This window comes from Monodon monoceros, unplaced genomic scaffold (genome assembly GCF_005190385.1).
Source record: "Monodon monoceros isolate NGI ecotype Baffin Bay Population unplaced genomic scaffold, NGI_Narwhal_1 Super_Scaffold_12, whole genome shotgun sequence".
Taxonomy (NCBI): Eukaryota; Metazoa; Chordata; class Mammalia; order Artiodactyla; family Monodontidae; genus Monodon; species Monodon monoceros.
Genome location: NW_021703768.1, coordinates 103,999,333 through 104,019,355, shown reverse-complemented (window position 1 = coordinate 104,019,355; position 20,023 = coordinate 103,999,333). Strand labels below are relative to the sequence as shown.

Genomic DNA, 20,023 nt, shown 5'->3' with positions numbered 1-20,023 from the left:
TCCTTCCTGGTGGCGTGTGCATCTCTCAGCCAAGGTGGATTCCAGCAGGAAGGTTTCTGGGAGGTTGGCAGGACATATTATGGGCTGGTGTCTCCTCCCTCCTTTTGGCCCCTCCCGAATTCTTCCAGCTGCTAGTAGCTTGTTAGTTCCATGTTCCATGTTCCTTATCGGGACCACCTGCTGTGAGATAACTCATGCAAGTGGTCATTATCCTGCCTGGCCAGGGTGGATGGTTTCAGACAGTGGTTCCTTAACGTGTTGATAGAACTACAAAACTATACTGGCACTGCCTTAGATAGTGCTGACCTTAGATCAAGCCTAGGATAATGGAAAATGCCCCAGTTCTAGCCCTGGATTTGTCCCTAACTAGCTCAGTGACTTTGGACACTCATTTTAACCTCTGTGAGCCTTATCTGTGACATGACAGGGTACGGCAGCATGAGCATTATTGTTCTTCCAAAACTAAAATTCTAGGATGTCTGGGGTGCATAATTCGAACTGCTTTTTAGCATCCATAATTAAATATGAGGGAGACTCAATAGTAAAAATATATGGTATTTATTAGATGAAAGTATGAGGCTCTATTTCCGTATTGAACATTAAAAAGGAAATCTGTGGCTTCCTGTTACTGAAAATTCTGTAGAGTTAACATAGAATAAGTACACTTCCTGTAGCATGCATTCTTTGAAGCCATTAATGCCTATACTATCTGTGAGTAAACCACATGAGTCATACGTTTTAGATCTAAAATAGTTTGTACTTGTATTATTTCTAATTTCTTTAATAAAATTTCTCCTTTCGTGATCAGGATTCAAGCTACCTTTTTCTTCCTGACATGCTATTTATTCAGATATTCTGTTTTACATATTAAATTCAATTTAGGTGAAAGAATGTAAGTAATGTGCACAGAAATATATACCTGTGAAAATAAAGATAGGAGGCTCCCCTATCCGAAACGTTCTCTTTAGATATTGATTCAAGTTATTACTCATGGAAAACTGGAACCAAAAGACTTGAGTACAAAAACCCCATTTAAGAACCATTATTATCAGCTTTATTATAATGGCAAATACAGGATTTATTCCAATCTTTTGCTGTGCTAAACACAGTTTTCTAAATAAGAAATAGACATGCTCCCATAGCATTTCTCTTACCCCCTCTATGTGTTCTACGTGCATTTCCACAAAGGAAATGGAATTATATTTGAATGACATATGTTTTAGTTAGAAAAATGCTTTGAATAATTTTTTTAAATGTGTAGTTTTTAGCTAGTCCTGAATCCTGATACTTGGTTCATTTTAAAATTTACATGTTAGACCAAATTCAAGTAGTATCAAGGCCTCCTTTTATCAACTTTCCCATCTGCCGTGACTTTTATTCAGTGCTTCCTAGAAAAATAGATATTTCATTACTCAGTGCTTTGCTGTTTTCTTTGCCTACTTTTGACCCTGTCCAGGCAGACAACTGGCTGTCATGATTTTACTTTTCAACTCTTCACTCTATAACCCGGTGTCTAGGAATACCCCATTTAAAAGAGAGAACCACTTATTTCAGGCCAAATGTGTACAGTATTGATAAAGTCAGCTTGGAGTTGAAATGTTTATAGAACAGCTCACCATGACCATCTTAACATATTGAGGAGGGACAGGTGTTTCTATTGAGGTCTTGGCTATTTAGACAAAGACAGCCTTGTTCTGACTAATTCTTTTCTATCAAATAAATGTTCATGGTTGTTGCAGTAGTGGTCACCTAAATACCCAAAAGAGTTCAAGTAAGTTTTTCCATTATTATACTGAATGAGTTCAAAAAATTCAAATATTCTAATATATAGTCAGCTATGCCGGAGTTGAGACTTCCCTGCTATTGTCAAGTAACCAATATAATCTAGTTGGATATTATTCTGTACCATATTTGTGAGCAGACAGAATCCCCTTGCCATGACCTGGATCTCAGAGGATGTCCAGCTACTTAAAAATTGTTTAAGAAAAAGGTCACACAGCCTTGATTGATATATTCCTCTTCAATTACTTAACCTCTAATCACTTTGAAGGTAGGGGATTTACCTTCCTTGTCTTTCTAATCCAAGATATAGCACAGTGTCTCACATTTAGTTCATATTCAGAAAATGTTTATTGACCTAAATAATTATGGCATCCTGAACATTCATTCTTCCCTATAAGGTGGTAAATACAAGTCAAGTAATCATCAACATATACAATAAGTTACATGTGTAGGAAATGTTCGTTTCTACTCACAGAATGTCCTGTTTGTGAATTTACTTGAGCCTAGACACAGTTTCAGAAGCTAAAATGTTATTCATATTGCAAAAATGAAGACTTCTCGAGAATACAATTAAGATAATACACCTATTTGAGTTAAACCAATATGACGGGGGAGGAGGGAAGATTATAAACCACAAGGAAAGAAATTAATCTCTGCATTTAGGAGAGTTCTAGTCTTGAAAATGTCTTTTTGTTATTACGTATCTAGAATGTGATTTTCTGCATAAACTTGCACAAGAGTCTTTAGCTACACTTTCTGCTTTTAGACCTTGTGCGAGGACTTATAATTTAAAGATCATTCATTTAAATAGCATCAGGAAGAGAACAATTTAGTAGCCATTATTCTATATTATTTCACTCTTCTTAAACATACATGTATCATTTTTTTGTAAAAATAGTAAAGCTCCTTTGAAAAAGGAAACTGAATGTGCCATTTTTTTCAAATGCAGTATGACATCAAGCCCAGACAAAAGGAATCAGCAGAGGCTACCCTGCAGATCAGCGCTACAGCTCTGCTGAGTCCTGAAGAATAAGGGAATTTAGCCTGGAGAAAGGAAGCAAGATTCATTTCGAGCAGAGGGAAGAACATATGTTGTTCCATAGCTTTGAGTTTAAATCATACCACATTAGAAATGCCTTTGTTGACTACAGTCCAAATGTTATCTATATTTTACAGAAACTTAATTTAAAAAAATTCTCTACCTTCCCTTTCAAAAAAGTATTTACCTTTTTTTTTTGCATTACACGGGCCTCTCACTGTTGTGGCCTCTCCCGTTGCGGAGCACAGGCTCCGGACGCGCAGGCTCAGCGGCCATGGCTCACGGGCGCAGCCGCTCCGTGGCATGTGGGATCTTCCCGGACCGGAGCACGAACCCATGTCCCCTGCATCGTCAGACGGACTCTCAACTGCTGCGCCATCAGAGAAGCCCAGTATTTACCTTTTTTAAATGGAAATTTGAGATTTATAATAAAACAAATAATAAACCAGTTATCAAATAGCTCGATTTGACCACATTAATTTTAACTTCCCAATATATTGAATCTTGTTTATTTGCTCGTCTATTCAGTAAAATTTTATTGAATCTATGGAGACCTCTAAGAACTATGATAGCTACTGGGGGCACAGGGGTAAAACAAAAACAACTGTGGCCTCATGCTCTCATGGTGCTTATAGAACTTTGAAGCCATCTCCTCAATCATCATGAAAAATTAATGGCTCTAGATGAAAATCTCCAGGAAGTGGATACTCCATTATTACTTTTTTTTTTACATAACAAATTACCACAAAACTTTGTCTCTTAAAACAACAATAACCATTTATTATCTCACAATTTCTTTGTGTCAGGAATTTTAGAGCAGCTTTGCTGGGCTGTTCTGTTTCAGGGTTTCTCACAGATTCTAGTCAGATGTCAGCTGAGCTGCAGTCTTCTGAAAGTTAAAGGCTATAAGATCTGCTTCCGAGTTCTCTTAGACACATGGCTGTTGGTGGGAGGCCTCAGCTCCTGACACTGGGATTCTCCACAGAGCTGCTTGAATGACCTCATGACACAGTACTGGTTTTCCCCAGAGCAAATGATCCAAACCAGAGCAAATGATCCAAACAGGTTGGGTTAGAAGCTATAATTCCTTTTATAACCTGGCCTCAGAAAACACACATGATCCCATCTGCAGTATTCTACTGACAAGCCTTGATTCATTGTGGGAAGGGACCACACCAGGGCATGAATAGCAGGAGGTAAAAACCATTGGGGGCCACCTTGGAGGCTGGCTACCACAATTACTAAACCTCTGTTTAGAAAATCTCCACATCTCTGAATCTAGTTTGTGACATAGTCATCATTTCAAAAACTCTCATTTAGTTCACTAATTAAGTTCAAGTTAACAGCTCTTTTACTTAGAATCTGATAAGTTTAAGGAATAAATTTTCAGGGAGTACTAGGCTTTCTGTTTGTTTCTTTTCAATTAAATAATCATCCCCAGTACTTTGAAACAATTATTCTGTATCAGAAAGCCATAATCTGGAATGAGCTTTCTCTCTGTTCTTTGTGAGGCATAAGGGCTCCTATAAAGTGCTGGCACAATTATATGAACCATGGTATATTCTTCCCAAGTATTGAAAATTCTAACTCATCCAGGAATCATTTCAGCTCTTTCATCTGTGTTATATACCGAAATTCTGAGTAAGATTTAAATTTTTCAGAATTTCTGTTGCAAAAAAAAGTTCAAAGCACTGATCTAACTCAGAATCTACCAAATGCAAGAATTCTTTTCACAACCTCCCTTACAGATGGTCGATGGGTAGCTGGACTACTTTACATGACAGGAGGCTCATTTCCTCATGGGAAACAGTAAATTCATATTCAGTAGAAAGCCAAAATCAGCTCATTGAAACTTCAACCCATGAATTTTAACTCTGCCTTCTGGAGTAATGTAAAACAAGTTGGCCTCCTTTACTGCATGACAACCCTTCATGTAGATAGCTGTCATTTCTTGCCCTTATAAACAAGTAATAAATTAACTATAAATTGATATTCTAACTATATATCATTATTATTTAAATACCCTGAGGCCACATTCTGTCTACCTAGTTTCAGGACCTCATCCTTTCTTTAAAGATATTGTTTAATTCAAAATTTATAGCCTTTTTCCTTAGTCCAAATTAGTGAGATTTTACTCAATGCAAAAGCAAATACTTGTTAGAGTTCTTAGAGATTGTTAATTTAATTTAATGACTCTCTGGAAATCTGAAGCTTAACTGAAGCAAATTCCTTTTCTGCCTTCACATCTATTTCCCCACAGAAGGATTTAAAAATCAGATTGTAAATCCTGTTACTGCAGTCTGTCTGGTTGACAGGTATTCTTTGGGTTTACTTGGAGTCAGAGGAGATTACCTAATCCCAAGAGTTCTATTTTCCCCCTTGCCTAAGGCCTTCCTGGTGTTAATTAGGTGTAAGGAGAGGCTCAGAATTAACTCTTTCCTCTTTCAGGAACATTTACCTTCCTGTCATTAATTGCACTGCAGCAATAATGATGTAATAACACCCTTCACTGTTGAGATTGCCATATTTTGAAGGAATTCTCAAGTGTACCAGAGAGAGTTGGTAGATCTAATTCTCAGCCAGAGAGCTGCCAGGGAAGGATCTGAAATTTTTTGACTGTTTGCTCAGTATCATTATTCTTGGGGACTAACTACTTTTGAAAGATTGCCTTGTTGGTTGTGGCTGACTGGTTTGTTGTCTTTTCTCTGACCTTCCTAAATGGTGAAAATGCCTGTCTTTTGATAGCCATATTTCCCTCTGGCTCTGTGCTCCTTTGCACTGATGCCACATGGAAAGATTTTTCTCTTTCTCTGTGTTCCTCAACAATAAAGATGTTTAATTTGGGCTTTCTGAAGAGTCTTATCAATGCCAGTAGTTTACCCAGTCATTGTACACAATGGTAGCAATTGCTACATTTTTTTAAGTGCACTGTTACATAAAAGTCTTCAAAATCATGTTGCAAAAGTAACATCTTTATTTATATAATACAAATAACGTTTCTGAACTACTAAAACCAGTGATTTATGCAGGGTCGAGAACAAGGCAAACATGCTTCATCTCTACATATTTATTCCCTGTGAACTTTTCTCCTAGAATTTTTCAGGATAAGACAAAGCTAGAGGAATTGTACTCTTCAAGAGGAAAAGAGATGGCCCTGCCAAAGACAGAGCCATGTGAAATCAAATCTCACCTCAAACGTGAGTGTTCTGGGTTTAAGAAGTAATTAAAAAGTCTTGATGGCCGCTGAGCCTGCACGTCCAGAGCCTGTGCTCCGCAATGGGAGAGGCCACAACGGTGAGAGGCCCGCGTACAGCAAAAAAAGCTTGTTAAACAAGCTGTCCATTACATGTAGAGAGTCATGTGATTTTGGTAGGTGGAAAGCTAGGCTGTAAGAATTTTGACAACTAATTTTAGGCTTTGGGAATTAGTCATGGTAGGGAGATGAAAACTAAAATCTGACTCTCATTGCTACTTTTATTACATTTTTCTTTAAGGTCATTAATATAAAAGTCATTAATGAAGAAGGTATATTTCGTCATAATAAGAACACATTGAGTAACACAAACCATTCATTTCCAGGAAAATTAGAGAAATTTCTGTGGATGTCTTTTGTTTGCAGCTAAACTTTGAGCAGTTTGGGGCATATTTCCATGTTAGGAGAAATGGACTTCAAGAGTGTAAAGTGGTCTTTTTTTTTTTTTTTTAAGGCAGCCCTCTTTTTTTTTTATTAATTTATTTATTTTTGGCTGCTTTGGGTCTTCGTTGTTGCACGTGGGCTTTCTCTAGTTGCAGTGAGCAGGGGCTACTCTTCCTTGCTGTGTGCATGCTTCTCATTATGGTGGCTTCTCTTGTTGTGGAGCACGGGCTCTAGGCATGTGGGCTTCTGTAGTTGTGGCACATGGGCTCAGTAGTTGTGGCACACGGACTTAGTTGCTTCATGGCATGTGGGATCTTCCCAGACCAGGGATCGAGCCTGTGTCCCCTGTACTGGCAGGTGGATTCTTAACCACTGCGCCACCAAGGAAGTCCCTAAAGTGGTCTTTTTTTTTTTTTTTTCGGTACGCGGGCCTCTCACTGCTGCGGCCCCTCCAGTCACGGAGCACAGACTCCGGACGCGCAGGCCCAGAGGCCACGGCTCATGGGCCCAGCCGCCCCGCGGCACGTGGGATCCTCCCGGACCGGGCCACTAACCCGCGTCCCCCACATCAGCAGGCAGACTCCCAACCACTGCGCCACCAGGGAAGCCCCCTAAAGTGGTCTTTTTAACTTTTCTCTAGGCTGTACCTGAAGAAGGATATCTAAAAAAATCATAGGAATGAAATAATGCCACATGATTTCTCCTACTGTTAAAATAAACTAAGCTCAAAACTTAGTTTTAAAGATAATGTATACTCAAAGAGCATATTATGTCATTGCTTCAAGACTTTATGACCTTGGTGAATCTACACACACAGTTGTCAAAGAGAATAAAAGACAATGCTAAATACTCTAATAATCTTTAGATTATCCATAAGAATGTATTTAGAATGTTTAAAGCATTATAATATGCAAAATGGTCCCATGTCATATTATCCAAGTCTTAGAGGAACATTATGAAGTTACTAAAATTATGTGTTATCTCTAACTTACAGATGACTGAACTAAAACAGAAACTTAATGACCATAATGGACCTAGATTACAGGGCAATTAATGACTCATTTTGTGTACCTACCATTTTCCTCTCTGAATCCCCCAGGATTCTGTAGCACACTATTATGAAGAAGCGTAAAACTCTCTGGCTGCAATCTCTGTAGTTATATTTCCATTTATTATACATACAGTAATAAATCATAGTAAGGTTAATACATGAATAGTATGAATTTGTCAACCAAACCAGGGCAATTCTGAGGGTGAAAGGCGATGCTACTAATAACTATGCTGGGACCTTATGTGTTCACTCTAAGGATAAGTAGAGATTAGAAAACAGCTGAACACAAAAAACTTTGTGTATATATTTTTTTCAGTTTTGTTTGTTTTGTTTTGCCACAAGAGTGAGAATCTTTCTTATATGTGTGAGGATGTTTGTTTGTATTCTGCCAGGATAAGTGATGATTAAGGAGGATAGTTTTGCTCTTAACCAGGATGGGATATTTGTTCCCTTTTCATTTCTTAATATCTCTGAGAGTATTATGCAGGGTAGTCAGCCATATTTAGGTAAATGTTACAAAATAACAATTATAGGGGGAAGGTTTTATCTTCAGAGGTTTTCTAGGATATGTATGTATGCTTGTGTGTATATATATATATATATATATGTGTGTGTGTGTGTATTTGAACGTACATTTTTTCTTGTCTTAAAAAGATAGATGGGAGTAATAGAAATGACTAATATTGAGTACTTTTTTAAACACAAATGTTGCATAAATACTTTGCAGTGCTCACTAAAATTTAATATTGGATTACTAAGAGTTACAATCTCAGACAAAATAATCCAGTGCTTACATTTTAAGTTTTATTTCTCAATAGCAATTACTCATTCTGAAATTAGTTATCTTTTAATAATGGATTTTAATGTATTATATTAAAATTATTCTCACTAAAATATTTGTATTTAATTCTACTATCTTTTGTTATATTTTTCTCCTGTTCTATTTTCTGTTTCTTATTATTTTATAGGTTAACTTTTTCCTTTCTTGATTATTTTTTGGTTGGTCACAGTTTTTTGGGTTCTTATTTTTTTCAAATAGGTAATTCTAACTCTATTACTATTTCACTAATAAGTGCCATATATTAGTAAAAAAAGGATTTTGAGATAAATTTGCCTGAAAACATCAAAATGAATCAGTTAACTGTAATAGTCAGCCTTGCTTTGATGACAAAGAACCTCCAAACCTCAGTGGTTTACCACAAAAACTCATTTGTCTCTTATCTTTCATGTAATCTGTTAAGGTTGCAGGCTGACTGTGCTTTACTGCATTTATCTTGTTAATTCCAGAATCTAGACTGAAGGAGCAATCCCTTTTTAGGACGTGCCATTCTTTTGGTGAACGGAATAAATACATACATACATACATACATACATACATACATACATAAAAAGAGCTGAGGCACTCAAGACTTTCAAAACTTCAGATTGGATATAGTATATTTCATGTCTGCTCACCTCCCATTGGCCAAGGCATGTCCCATGTCCCTGATGTCAAGGGGGTTGGGATGTATGCTTCTCCCAGAAGATGGTGCTTCAAGTCACACGGCAACAGAGTGGGTAGAAAATAATTGAAAATGATGGCACAATTTACTACAGTAACTCTAGTCTGTTTGCTCTGATAAGACAAGATCAACATGTACTGTACCCACCAGGTGCTGGGGATTCTGTAAGGAACAGAGCTATCCTTGAATAAATGGAACTTATGTTCAGGTTGTGATTTTCCTACCCCACTACTCTTCTGGTTTTGTATTGAAATTATAGGTAATTTGCACTAAATTTTCACAAGCTCTGACTACCCTTTTTGCAAAGTAGCCTGTTCTTATTCTATGAATTTGGTATCCTGTCAAATCTCTCTGGGAATAGAAACGCTTATTTTAAAGTTTTCTTCTATTTCTGTTGTCAACTTTACTTTCTTATGTGAGAATTTATCCTTTTACATGGTTCAGGTATATCTTTATTCTGTGTTGGCTTTTCTCCTCTTTCTATGATTGATCTATATTAAAGATGTCTTTCTCAGTTCAAGTGACTATCACGGTTTCCCAGGCAAGGAATGTGAATTCTGTCCACAGGTCATTTAGCTATAGCAAGTAATCAGTAGCAAATAACCAGGAAAGGGCCTGGTATGTGGGACCAGTGAACATATTGTTCATTTGGTTTTATTTTAAGGTACATGGGTAGCTTATGTTTTGCATACAGGTAATTCTTATTGTGAAAGTTATTTAGACACCTGCTCTGTTTTTACGTTGTAACCTCAAAGCCTACTCTGTAAGTTCCCCATGGAAAAATTGCCATATAATTTAAAGAACTTTATCCTGAGAACAAACACCAGAGTCTGTGTATTATGTGTTGGGTCTAGCCCAGTGATTCACAGTCCTTTAAATAATATTCAGAAATTTTCTTAGAGCCCCCTTCTGCTGCCTCTGATATGAAGGCTACTCAGGGTACACCCAAGACTAAGGGGAGATATGCAGGGTGAGTGAGGATTTGCAGTAGATACAAAGTTCAAGTAGGTGCTAAAACACTCAATAATAATGATAAATAACATTTCAGGCACTATTTTGAAAGAATCAAAATAATGTAGAAATCTAAGATGGGTAAAATATCAAACTTAAATAAAGACAGGATCACTAATAGTGTGATGCTGAGCCACATTGGAGCGTGAGGCAAAAGGAAAAAAGAGTCACACTGATATTTTTTTAACAATGGAATTTGGGCATTAATTTTGATTTTTTAAAATATTATTTCTTTTAATTACTGAGTTTTTTGGCACCCCGTCAAATTTTGCATTCAAGACAAGTTCCTCACTTGTCTCATTTACCTCACCGTAGTCAAGATTCTGACTCAGAGCCATTCTGGGAAAACACACCATTTCAGTGGTTCTGTGCTACATTTGTATTATGTGAGCAGCTCTTTGGCTTTGTTGGGTTAAGTAAAAAATTCTCATCTATCAGCTTTAGAGCTTTTACAACTTTCCCAATATTATTATCCACTGATGGAATGTTTTTTCCCTGCGCTGCTACAGATTTACTCTTATTTTTTATTTTGGGGGTTTTTGCTTTCCAATAGAATTTTAGGAGAGAGTAAAGGTAAACTTATGTGTGTATATATACTCAGCCATCTTGAAGTAGAAGCTGGCAACAGTTATAAATGCAAGAGAAAAATAATGTTAAAATCCTGTGGCAAGGGAGAGATAGGTAAAAGAGATGCCGTAATTTAAGACTCATAATTATTTTTTAAATGGCCACCGTTTCTCCTTCAAAAATAATGGATGAATTTGATTTGGGCATATTTTAGAATTTGGAAATAAAAGGTTTGAGTAGAAAGGAAAGAGATAAATTGAGTCTTTTCAATCAAGCCATAAAGAAATAATCTAGAAAAGTAGCGAGACAGACAACTCAGGTTCCATGTTCTGTGAATTCTCCAAAGTATCATAAAGATAGATTCATTGGAATAGAGACACATAACTGAGCAAATAAGGAAAATTTCAAATCATTGCATTAAAAAAGAAATCTTTAAATTCAGGTAAAACAGTCAAAAGCATCCTGTGTTGTGTTGTGATGGAGACCTAGACCAGCCATTGCTGGTCTAGCAAAACCTTCCCCTTTGTTCCACTGGCAGTTCATGTCAGAACACCAAATGACTAATTTGTGTCTCAAACACTGAGGTGTTTAAAATATAGCATCTACCATTTATCAATTGCTTAATGTGTGTCAGAGACTAAGATGCTTTCTCAGGTCATCTTCACAACACAAGAAAAATGTGTGTGTAGGAATTAAAACCTCCCTTATCTTATAAATAAGGAAACTGAGGCTGAAGAAGTCAAGTAACTTGACCAAGGTCATACATTTAACATTTGCTGAGCTTGGGGTCATTCCCAGGCCTCTCTGGTCCCAAGCCTATGCTCTCAAACACTGTATCACAGTTTTAGCACAGAAGGGGAATCTTTCTTCTATCTTAGTGATCAGGTTAATACCCCAGTAAACTTGGACCAGTTAGTAGAGGACCTCAGTTGTCTCTCTCTTCAGTCGTTTCATTAAAACCTGTTCATGGTGAGTGTGTAACTTATCTTTACACTTCAGTTTTCTTATGTATAAAATAAAACAATGCCTAAGATTCCTACCAACTCCATGATTCTGTGATTATTATCAACAAGCTATTTGCTCTAAGTAGGTCATAATTGGAGGCCCTGGTGACATAATTGGTAAACTAAGAAACTAAGATTCAAACAGGTGAATTCTAAGGAAACAGAGGTAATCCCCTTAATTTCCTGCAGCTCTGTTTATTCTTATTCTCTCCTTTTAAGTCTGAATCACTCAGTTTTTTTATGTACCAACTTTGTTTTTCTTTCATCTTATACTAATAGAACCGATACAATTCACTTGGCCTTGCTCTCTCTACCCAGCTTTTTCCCACCATTGAAAACCAAGCCACCTTTAGATTAATAAGACGCATGAGCCCCACCTCAGAAAATTTCACACATTTCCCTAGGGGGCCATGCCTTCTTCACCCATCACTTGAGAATCTCAGAGACAGCCTATTGAGTTACTCTGCTATTCAAAAATGGTTGTTGAGCTTTACTCGCTGGAGTTTGTTTTTATTAAAATTATGTGTTGTCAGGGAACTTCAAATTAAAAGAACGAGACCTCATTTCACAAGCATCAGACTAAAATTTTGGAAGTACTGGAGAGGATGTCAATCAACAGACACTGTCATAAATTGCTTTGTGGAGGGGAGGGAAACTTGTACAACCATTTTAGAGAGCAGTTTATCAAAATATCAGAAATTTAAAAATATGCATGCCCGAGGACTTGAAAATTTCACCATCATACATGTGCACCCAGATAAATTCTAAAAGTGTTCACTGTTGCATAGCTAATGATATGGAAAAACTAAATAACTTACATGTTCATCAGCAGAAGAACAGATACGTGAACTGTGATTTTTGCAAATAATGGGAATACTATTCATCAATCAAAATGAATGAATCAAAGCTATGAGTAACAATATGAAAAAATCTAAAAGCCTAATAATGAGGGCAATAAAAAGTTGCAGAATACTACATACTATATGAAACCAATTAAATAGTTTTAAAACATGTGAAACAATAGAATATTTTGTTTATGACTATATAGTTCAAAATTTAAAAGGCCTTGCGGGTGACAGATAAGATGAGGACAACTGCTAATTCTGGGAAAAAAGTGACTGGGTTCATGGGGCAGAGAGTTTCAATTATATTTGTTGTCCCTAATTCTTAAATGGGTAATGTATACATGGCTATTTGTTTTATTATTTTTATACTTTTTTGCATGACTTAAAGATTGTACAATAGTAAAAGTAAATATATTTTTTATTTTCTAAATGTGAAATTTTAGAGGACCCGCCATGCACACCCACAAATGCTCAAGTCCCTTATATGAAATGGATCCTCAGATACGGAGGGCTGACTGTTATGAGATTCAATGTTTTTTCAAACATTACACACTTTTCTCCGTAGACACCAATATGTCCCCCATGAGAATGAGAATCATTGCTCTAACCAATCCACACTTACATTAATTACATTAATTTAATCATGTGACAAAGTTCCAACCATGAGTTTAACCAAGCACTACATCATGTTGCTGATCACCATTTCCACTCACCCCCTCTATGGGAGCCCAAACTTTCTGGGAAATGGTAGAAGCCAGAGGCCAGGAGAGCAATCTCATTAGCTTGTTGCTAGATTAGTCCAAGCCCAACAAACTTACCCTGGCTCAGAGCCACTGCTGAGGGGAACCACAGTGACTTAGTCAAAATCAATGGAAAAGCTTGGTCAGCAGCCCCCAAACTTCTCAAGTACACAGGCTTGAGATAAACCTTGACTATATCATTCAGATTCTTTCTGTCAATGAAAATAATCAATAAATAATCAATTGTAAGAATAGAAAAGAGTTTTATTGGGACCAAACTGAGGACTATAGCCCAGAAGCCAGCTTCCCAGATTACTCTGAGAAACTGCTGTGGAGAAGCATGGTTTTAGCACAGTTTAATATCTTGTCAGAACAAAGAACATTAAACAAGTTTGGGATACATTTCTTCAAGGTTTCAAAAAAACTAGACTAGCACGTACACATATAGCATGTACAGTTTGGCCTTGGCTCCTGGGAAGGGAATCTCATCATCAAAGTAGTACCGGCATTGGCATCCCAGGATGAGAGGCATTTAATCTTTATTTTTAACATGGACATTCTTCTGGTCTGTGTGACCTTTTCTTTAATACTTAAAGCAGTTGTACAATGTAAGTTTGATAAGCCACAAACAGGCTGTTTTAGTTAGCATAGAATTCAAGTTAACTCATATAGAAGCCAGAATAACTTCCCTATACCTCAATATGTGAAAATTTCTTTTATCATTTCCCTTCCTGACATCGTTCTTTGCATCAAACTGCTTTGTAAGCCACCACCCAAAGCAAATCTTGGGAGGCAATATGTGGTTTGGCCTCCAGTGACTCTTTACTCATTTGCTTGTGAGTTTCCTTCGGATAAGGTCACTAAAATAAGGTTTGGTTTCCACTACCGAGATAACAAGAATCACTTTCTACACAGTTTGGCCTCCACTGAGATCTTGAACTCCATTTCCTCAAAGAACTGCAATATCCTTGGCTCCCTCACTCTTCTAGTTGAATAATGTCCATCATTCTACATGTTTTGGCAAGTATTTGCAGCTCAGGAACTCATAGTTTTTTTTCTTCTTGAATTTATTTACTTAACTCCACTAATCAACCTCTCCTTACCTCAATAGTTTCCCACCCCAGCTCACCCCAGTTACACATTTCATTACCACATCCTAGAGCTCCGTCTTCAGATGAACCATCTCTTTATTAGCTTAACCCGTTTTTCCTCTTTTACCCAGGTACTATCTTGTGCAACCGTTCTTGGGCAAGAGCTCCAATTCATTAACTTTAACACCACTGCTTGTTCACTGCTGATAACCCTCTTGTCCTTTCTCTTCCCTGGATGGGATTTCAGGGGCAAGGACTGAAACCCTTCCTTTGCAAATGCCCTCAAATCCCTGGCCTCTCTCCCTCCATTGCACTCACTTAGCAAATACTGGCTCTGGTTAAACCCACATATCTATTTCTCTATGGCTGAACCCAAGCAACTAAATACTGCTGGAGAAAAATCACAGTTTGTTGATTGATGTCACTTTAAATACAATGCGGAACTCTCAAACAAAATTCAACAGTAACCCCGGTTCTATTGTATTTTCCTGCTAACTTTTCTTTTTCACTTTCCAAGGTGACTATTTCATAATTTTTCCCTGCCGTTTTAGAATTTTCACCCCTTTCACATCCATTAAGTATTACTCATAACTTAAAATCTTATCTCATACTTAATTGAAAGAAAAAAACAGTAAAATTTAAATTTCCTAATGATCCAGCAAACGTATCTACAAAGTCTTGTGTATATGCTCTATTTTATCTCCTGAAAAAAAGGATAGACCATTCCAGGCTCTATTAATAGCCAATGTATCCACTTGTGCTATGTATCATTTCATATCTTGTCTTCTCAAGGACTTTGCTCCTGGGGTATATTAGTATCCATTGTTGCACAACAAACTGCTCTGAAACACAGCAGCTAAAACCAATGAACATGTATTATCTCACAGTTTCTGAGGATCAAGAATCCAAGAGTGGCTTAACTGGTTGAATCTGGGCCAACGTCTCTCACAAGTTTTCAGTCAAGCTGTCTGGGACCAGAGTCATCACACTATTTCATTAGGGCTGGAGGATCTACCTTGAAGCTCATTTTCATGGCCATTGGTCAGTTTCTCACTGACTATTAGCTGGAGGCTTCAGTTCCCCACCACTTGGGCCTCTCCATGGGGTTGCTCAAAATTTGGCAGCCTGTTCCCCCAGAGCAAATGATAAGAGACAGAGGCGGTGAGAGACAGAAAGACTAATATAGCCTATTATGAAATAGCCTATTATAAAATAATTTTGGAAGAGACTACCACATATAGCATTTTGTTGGATGCTCTTGGTCACTGTGGCATAATAGAAAATATATATTTTCATCTCTGCCTGGTTCTTGGCACAGAGATCTTAAAATCCTTGTAATTTCCTAAGTAATAAGAGCACTAGGAGCATCTTTTGTTCTAATGTTTGGTCTTTGACCCTGGCTTCTGACACAAAGTTCCTAAATCCCTTACAATTTCTTGGGTGATACCAGTGTCTTTTGTTCTAAATGAGGTGACTCTTGGTGGTCTCCTACATGGCAGCTGGTCACCAGAAAGACCAGGCCATGATTAGAAGTCTGGAATTTAACCCAACCTCCCATTCTCTAGAGAGGGGAGTGGAATTAGAAATGAAGATAATGATTGATCATACCTATGTGATGAGCCTTTGTAAAAATCCCCAAAGTATGGGGTTTGGAGAGCTTCCAGGTTGGTGATCACATGGAGGTGCTGAGAGAGTGTCACTCCTGGAATGAGCATGGAAGCTCTGAGCTTCTTTCCACATTTTACCTTACACATCTCTTCCATTTGGATGTTCGTCTGTATCTTTTATCGTATCATTTTATAATAAACTGGTAAACAATACATAAACTATTTGCTGAGTTTTTTGAGCCACTCTAGCAAATTAGTTGAACCCAAGGAGAGAATCATGGGAACCTCCAATTTATATAGCCTGTCAGTCAGAAACGCGGGTGACAACCTGGACTTGTAATTGGCATCTGAAGTGGGAGGAGGGGGTGGACAGTCTTGTGGGACTAAGCCCTTAACCTCCAGGTAGATAGTGTCAGAATTTAAGTTGTAGGACACCCATCTAGTATCTCAGATAATTGCTTGGTATGGGAAAAAAACCCCACATATTTGGTGTCAGAAGTGTTATGAGTATGGTAGTAGTGTGAGAGTAAAGAAGAAACACAAGGAGGAGTACTGAGGTTTTTCCTTCTCCGTCACATATCCCAACCCTGATACTATTGGAACGGGTCTACCCAAGTGTGTGAATAACGAGAGGTGGGCTCACTGGGAGCCATCTTGGAGGATGGCTGTCATGTGCAGTTACTCCTATACAGCTTAGATTGTAAGTATCTCTCTTCCTATTGGAGCATTCCCACCAGCATACAAAGTTGCTTCTATCAAAAAAGAAAACTCCCATGGCCTCACATTTCCATCCATCTGCCACCTAATCTATTGCCAAACCTCACTGCCAAATTTCATAGGACTTGTCGGTAACCGCTGTCACCATGCTACAGCACTTTTCATTCATTCTCTAATCCCCTCCTCTATTTTCTGGCCATGCCACTTATCTGAAATAATTCTTGTCAAAATCAGCAATGATTTTATGTTGCCAATTCTAATGGACCCTGACCTACCTTCATCATGCCATAGCTTCTAGCAGCATTTTAAAATATTGTTTCTCTCTTGTTTTGCCTGCAGAGGTGAATTTAGGTTTTGTGAGACTTGAAGCTTATGCAGTTTTGGACACTCTATTTAAAAATAAAAATTCAGAGTTCTAATATTAGATATGAAAGTACATATTTATTTAGAATTAAAAGTAAATCACAAAAAATGCAAATATTAAAAACTAAAAAATGCCACCAATGTAAAAAACACAACTCTTTTTTTTCTTACAAATTTGGCTGCATACTGTTTTATTACCTATTCGTATAATAATGATCTTGATATATTATTTTCTATTATGAGACTAGAAAGGTAATTTAGCTTTTCTCTAGAATGGTTGATCAAAAATCTTTTAAAATTATTTTTAGTTTAGATAATTTACTTTCAGCTTAATGACTCATCAATGATTGTTAGCATTGTTGTCAAATTCGAGAATTTTTCTCTCAGCTTGTATTTTTCTTGCAAATACAAGCTACAAGACTTTGATGAACTTTCCACAGTTCACATGGAACTCCATACATTCAAACCTTATTTCTCCTCCATTCCTGGTGCCAGACATTATGATAAGCCTTCTAATCCTTTCATTTATAGTCACACTGCCAAGTGAGTTAGCATAGTGGGCATCCAGGACATTCATGGAGGCCATTCCTACACTGGAATGGCTAGCAAAATTTAACAATACGCAGCAGTAGGTTGTGAACTACATTATGTTTACAAAATCTAAAATAAATGAATACATAAATGTGTTATATTCCAGTATACAGATGTATATAATGTCTGTAGATTACTTTTCTATTGCTACTTAACAAATGAGTACAACCGTAGCTGCTTAAAACAATACATACTTGTTATCTCACAGTTTCTATAGGTCAGAAGTCTGGACACAGTCTAGCTGGGTTCTCTGCTCAGGGTCTCAAAAGGCTGTGCTCAGTGTCAGCCAGGACTGGGTTCTCATCAGAGGCTCAGCTGGGGAAAAATCTACTTCTAAGCACCTACAGTTCCCTTGCAGCTGTAGGATTCATGGCAGCCAGCTTCTTCAAACAGGCAACAGAAAAAGAGTCTAGCAAGATATATACTACAGTCTAATGTAATCGTGTACATGTAATCACTCATTCCATCACCTTTGTTGTATTCCACTGGTTAGATGCAAGTCACATGTCCTGCCCTTAGTAAAGGGGAGGGGATTACACAAAGGCATGAACACCAGGAGGTGGGGATGAGAGGGTCATCTTAAAATCTGTCCACCACAGCCTGTCTTAAAGAACAGATACAGGACTTCCCTGGTGGCGCAGTGGTTAAGAATCCGTCTGCCAGTGCAAGGGATACGAGTTCAAGCCCTGGTCTGGGAAGATCCCACATGCCACGGAGCAACTAAGTCCGTGCGCCACAACTACTGAGCCTGTGCTCTAGAGCCCGCGAGCCACAACTACTGAAGCCCGCACGCCTAGAGCCCATGCTCTGCAGCAAGAGAAGCCACGGCAATGAGAAGCCTGCACTCCGCAACGAAGAGTAGCCCCTGCTCGCGCCAACTAGAGAAAGGCAGAGCACAGCAACAGAGACCCAACACAGCCAAAAAAAAAAAAAAAGAAAAAGAAAAATACATATAAATAAATAAATTTATTTTTAAAAAAGAATACAGAAAAATTACAAAATGATACTTGCCATATAGATAAACTTATTTTAATGAGCTCAAAATAATTTACATACAGCACGGTCTCAGTGGCTCTGTGAGGTAATATGTGTCTGCTTTCTACATGAGCAAATAAAATTTTTACCTTTTTTAGCTTCCAAAGCCGGGTACTTGAGCTAGAACTTGGACTTCTCACATTTCAACATACAGTTGATCCCTCAGTGACAGTAGCTTCCTCTAGAAACACTATAAAGTTGAAACTTTTATTCTTTAAAATAGCTTTTAAGTACCAGAACCACTCAATACACATTTTTTAAGCATAAACTAATTACTGAGAATTAATTAAGCCCTTAGTTACTATTTGCATACAATTAAAATACATTTTCATTTGAACATATCTTGATGTAACACCCAGTTTTCAGATTTATAAACTTAAAGATTTTGTGGACTTTGCTTCAGTTTTCTTTTGCAGATATTTGAGACTATTCTCATCATCTAGTACTCATTTTCATTTTCTAAAGACTCACCTGGAGATGTTCATCTCTATCCTTAATTTATCCTAAAAACGAGAGCAAGAATACTTCTCAATGATCTTAAAAGTTTACATTGACACTAGTGGTTAAGGTATAGCTTGTTTTGTTTTGTTTTTTTAATGCTTGGCTTTTTTTGTTTTTGTTTATTTTTATTTATTTATTTTTGGCTGTGTTGGGTCTTCATTTCTGTGCAAGGGCTTTCTCTAGTTGTGGCAAGCGGGGGGCCACTCTTCATAGCGGTGCGCGGGCCTCTCACCATCGCGGCCTCTCTTGTTGTGGAGCACAGGCTCCAGACACGCAGGCTCAGTAGTTGTGGCTCATGGGCCCAGCCGCTCCGCGACATGTGGGATCTTCCCAAACCAGGGCTCGAACTCGTGTCCCCTGCATTAGCAGGCAGATTCTCAACCACTGCGCCACCAGGGAAGCCCAAGGTATAGCTTGTTTAATTTCAGTAGCCCTGTGTGTTTTTTTCTTTGCTCTCATTCCTCACTGCGTACCATATATAGAAGCATTCCTTGTTATTACAGTCTTTATCCTCCACACAGATATGCCCGATTAAAAGGCCATGTTCTAAAGGCAGGGAAAACGCAGATGTTTTCACTTGCCCATTACTCCACATAGCAATGATATTAGCTTTTTAGCAGTCTACAAATTAGCAATGTGAGTGTTTTTTGAACCAAAGCTGAAATTTGTAGTGCCTCTAACGTGTAATGAAGTTGCATATTTTTTACCATGCATTCACTCAAGCATATGGGTTTTATAATTGAACTCAAGAGATTGTATTTTGTATTCACTTCTCCTCTAATAAAAATGTACATATACCAATGCTTCTGTCCCTATTTGGAGACACAATTTGATACAGTTTGGTCATCTGTTATAGAGTGTAGATATGCTTTCATTCCTCTGTTGAAAGAATAAAGTCATGATAACTTAATTATGCAAAATAAATTACTAGGTAGCAAAC

The 20,023-nt window shown here is 37.6% G+C and overlaps 1 protein-coding gene across 3 annotated transcripts in view; it reads left to right on the top strand.

The window, feature by feature from the left end:
• Positions 1–20,023, top strand: part of ZNF608 (zinc finger protein 608) — a 744,094-nt gene that overhangs the window by 66,466 nt on the left and 657,605 nt on the right. The window contains exon 1 of one of the 3 annotated variants that reach the window (XM_029216085.1): positions 5,980–6,018. The exons of the other annotated variants lie outside the window; for them this stretch is intronic. The gene's annotated coding sequence lies outside the window, so the exon portion shown is untranslated. Of the gene's footprint in view, positions 1–5,979; positions 6,019–20,023 lie in introns of those variants that run through there. 3 annotated transcript variants of the gene reach the window in all.